Source organism: Merops nubicus, unplaced genomic scaffold (assembly GCF_000691845.1).
Source record: "Merops nubicus isolate BGI_N331 unplaced genomic scaffold, ASM69184v1 scaffold9949, whole genome shotgun sequence".
In the NCBI taxonomy this organism is placed as follows: Eukaryota; Metazoa; Chordata; class Aves; order Coraciiformes; family Meropidae; genus Merops; species Merops nubicus.
In genome coordinates, this window is record NW_008631668.1 from 6,485 (window position 1) to 10,969 (window position 4,485).

General features: G+C 38.5%; 1 protein-coding gene across 1 annotated transcript in view; it reads left to right on the forward strand.

Annotated features, from left to right (window-relative positions):
• Nucleotides 1-4,485, forward strand: part of ITGBL1 (integrin, beta-like 1 (with EGF-like repeat domains)) — a gene marked incomplete at both ends in the record, with an annotated part of 79,273 nt that overhangs the window by 5,338 nt on the left and 69,450 nt on the right. The window lies entirely within an intron of this gene.

The window sequence follows — 4,485 nt, forward strand, 5'->3', positions numbered from 1 at the left end:
CCAACAACAAAACAAGGGGGAGCAGCAACTCCTTCACCTTTTGCCCCTTCTTTAGACTGGGGTCACAAGCTCATCTGTTGTAAAGAAAAAGCAAACCTTTGTGCAAGCTTTGACAATGTAAATAAGTGTTAGGAAGTGGTTTTGAATTTTTATGCTATTCACAGACAGATAATAAAGTGAAGTCTTTATTTATTTGAAAGCGTGCCCTTTATGTGAAAAACCTTTCACACACTGAGCCCTTTATGTTTTATTATCATCAATATGGAAAAGATATGGATGACAGAAAATAGGTGATGTACTTAATGTTACAGAAGAACATAGTAATGATCTTACCTGCTTCATGTGGGGATGGGTTTGAGTAAGCATTCTTACAACAGCCTTTGTCAGACAAACTGACTAGCTTGGTAAGATTTTCTGTGCTTATTTAAGTTCTGTTGTTGATAGGTAGTCCTGTAAATAGCTTCAAACCATCCATCACCTTCTGCTGCTGGACCGCAGACCTTTCAATGCAGGTGTTCCCAGGTAGTTTGTCTGAGACATGGAACATGCCACTGATTAAAAATGTTTCCATGAGCTTTTTCAGGAAGAAAGAACACATTGCTAGTGATGCCCTAGAAAAAAAAAGGCAATTGAGGCCTAAAAAGGACTGGTGCTTCACTTCCATGCAAAGACAGACCCCAGAAAATATACGTCATACTGGAACTTACCACTGTTCTAACTGGAGCATGTGGTGGTGGAGGAAGGCCACGTTATTTTGTGAGGTACCACACTTGCATGACTGGAGTCAAATCTCCTTTGGAGCTGGAAAGACTATGAAGAACAAGGCAAAGGTAAAGGAGTTGAAATTCTTTAAGGGTTTTTATTTGAGTTTTCTAATTTGATTTCTTTGAGGCTTTTACTTTTTTCTAGAAAGTCAGGATTGTTTTGGTCCTTGCAAGCCTCGCTCATTGCAATAATTCTAGATTCAAAAGCCACATATCCAGACCCAATGAGGCATGTTTTTCTCCACTGCTGTGTTCCATGTCTGAGTACATAATGAAAAAAAAGGATGTTCTTTAAAAAAATATTTTAAAAGGCTATTTAAAAGCTTCCTTTCCTAGTGATGGAGTGAGTCTTTATATGCGGAGAAGGGTTTGTGAGACCTCCTTCACTCTTCTGCCTGTTCACCTGAGTAGCAGCAGTGATATAATCTGGGGCATTTTCTTGCGAGTGGCTTGAAGAGTGGCAGTCAGAGACGTTGGAGGCATATCTGGGGCATTTTACAGAGAAAGTGACTGGAATTGCCAACTCTGACACTGGCAGGAGTGAGCTAAGTCATAACTTTGTCATTTGGAAAATGTTACAGCCAAACCCTACTGCCTTGGCAGCAGCAGACGTTGTATCTGGAGCACCTGGTCACAGTACTGTGTCCGTGGGGGTGATGCTGGGGAAGGGGAGAGGCATGAGTGGGCTGCAGGAGAATCTTCTCAGCCTTCCTCAGTCATGCTTTTTCTGTCTGCTCCTCTGCTTCCAGCAACTCCAGTCCAGCCTTTTAAACCAGGTGGTGTCAAGCATTTTACACTGGGGATGTCAGGTCTCATGATCCACAGTTAGAGAGTACTGAATGCAAAAATAGATCTCTTAAAGTATTTTTCCTGGTTTGCATGCAATTTCCATTTTATTTTAAAGGATGTATTGAAGTTATTTAAATCTTGAATATTTGTGCTTGACAGTTAAGAAATGCTAAATCTGACTCTCTACCTCTACTGAAGAGTCCCATGCATTTGCACCATGCTATCTTAATTTTGTATTATTATGGCTTTCTCCAGTGCCTCAGTGCTTCAGTGACAGCAGGGAAATGGTTGCTTCCCGACATGTAAAATGGTTTACTTTGCAAACTTTACAAACTGTAATGTTCACAGCATCCAGCTCTGATACACACTTTTCTTTACAATTCTCGTGACAGGTTACTAGAAGGTATATATTTTTCTTCTGATATTGAAGAGAGGGGAAACTGAGGGTCAGAGATAAAAATATGCCTCCTGGTCATCTTAGACTGCTACTAAGACTCAGAAGAGAGCCCAAATATCTGAGTCCAGCTCAGGGATTCTCAAACCACTTATTGTCCAACAGGTGCAAGAATAAAATGTGATAGTATGAAAATTGTCCACAAAGGCTGTGTCATAAAAACTTGATGTTTTGTTTTGTTTTGTTTTGTTTTTCATATTCAGATGGTAAAAATAGTATTTAATTGAAATAAAAGCCATGTATTCCTTTTCCAAAAAACTGTCTGTGCATTACAATCATCTACCAAATTGTTGAATTCTTTGTGTTATTATCGAGTGAGAGCAGATTTGATTTGTAAGAAGATTATAAAAAAAAGTTGACAACTGCAGGTGCAGTGACATACTTGGTAGACTGTGCTCCATAGAACAGTCTTCAGAATGGTGTTTTGGAGAGTCCTGCTTTGAAGGCTTATTGGAGTTGTGACCTCTCAGTTGAGTAACAGGGAAAAACTGAAATGGAGAACGGCAATCAATTTCATTTTATGAGCCTGCTTGTAGAAGGTCCCAATTGTGCTGAGCAGTGACAATGTCATGACAAAAAAGCCATGGAAGAACACATTGCAGTGTGGTTCCCCTGAATGCTTTTGCAGAATTGTGCCTTTTAATCACTAGATGCTTTACATGTGAGAAACCACTTGTTCAGGTTCTCAGAACATAATGATCTGCACTGACTTGGGTTTGCCTCAAGCAGTTTTTAAACTAGAAAGAATAGTGACAATGAGTTAGTTGTACAGCTGTAGTCTGAATTGCAGCAATAAGCCTGAGACCTTCTGATACAGATTCACAGAAGTCAATATTACAGATTTACTTATCTTTTTGTGTGGTGCCTTTGTAGTCAGGTAAGTTCTGTGGGAAGCAGATATCCAGTAAGAAATTTATTTAAAATCAGAAAATAGTCTTGAAGCATTTCATTGGAGTACTGTTGTACAACTGGTATTTCTGATGACCATCTTTGAAAGATTTTTGTTTAATTCTCACTTCAGTTTCAAGCTACAGATAATCCTCACTACAAACACAGTAAATGTAATGAAGCACAACGCCCAGTCTGTGCTTAGAAAGAGATTCATGTGCAGCTGTCACTCAAAGAAAATTGCCCATCATGTCCAGAAAGGGCAGCTTCTCTAGATGGGAACTGAGAATGTAGGAGCAGTTGCAGTTCAGTACAACTGCTCTTCATTTATTTGAAATATTTCTCCAATATTTATCTGTCAAATATTAGTCAGTAAATATTTGTCAAATATTTATTTGAAATACTCTCCAATTGTCTACAGTCTGTGTTTGTAGAAATCCTTTTATTTAAGGCAAAATGCCTAAGTTTTAGTTTTGCATTTATACTTTATTAAAAAACAAACAAACAAACACACAAAAAACCCCAACCAACCAACAACAACAACGAAACAGTTTTAGCTGGCCTAGATCTCATTTAGTTTCTTAAGTCTGGCTGATTTGGCCACTGCAGCTTAACCAAAGGCTGGCATGCTCTGGAGAGCTTTTTGAGCAACGTTTTTCCTGCTTCTGTTACTGAAAATCCACCTGAGAACTTCCCAGAGCAAGACACTGTGTAACCTGTTCCTCCACGATCCCCAGAGTGAACTTCCCTTTTCTGAACACATTCCTTTCTCATTCCCAGGGCCTTAGGGCACCATCTTACAGTGGGAGGGACTGGTGCATTTCCTGCTACCTTTTTTTTCCCAAGACTGCTTATTTGAAACATAGAGCTGAAATGTTAGACCATATCATTGGCATTGTTTGTAAACTGCTTTCCTTTGTATGTGGCTTCTTCTAAAGAGGGGGGCTTAACTATGGCATAAATTTGTCTATCACTATAAAAAATAATTATACAAAGTCTTTTCAAGATTTATAATGCTTAATTTCCCGATAGCTTCATGTATGTGAAGCGCAAATACAACAAAAAATTGGATGGAGATGGGATTGGCAAAATTACTAAACCTCAGTCGTGTACTTTGTTAGATTTAGGAGTGGATCCTGTCACTCATCTCTACTCTTCAGGTTAAAAAAAATGTTTTAATAAAAGCAAATGATGTGGCTTGTTTTTTTTAATCTAAACAGAAGCCTGTTTTCTCCTGACATAAATCTAATGAAATCAATACAGTTATGCCAACAGAGAATCAGTCTCACAACATTTTTCGCTTGTTTGAACAGAATCTCCACTTAAAAGCAGACAAAAGTACAACAGCATCATGCAGCCCCTGTCATTTACCTGCAAATGGTAACGGTAAAAAAATAATAACAGTATTGAAATCTCCAAAGTTTTGAATGCTTTTAAACTGGACAACATTTTATGTGACTTTCTGGTTTGATTTTCTTTTGTGTATTGTAACACTTTGAAGAGCTACATGATACTCAGTGGTAGCTTGACAGGACATACGCCAAAATAAATTTTCTCCAGATTGGCAGAGTTGATCAGCAGGACTGCGAC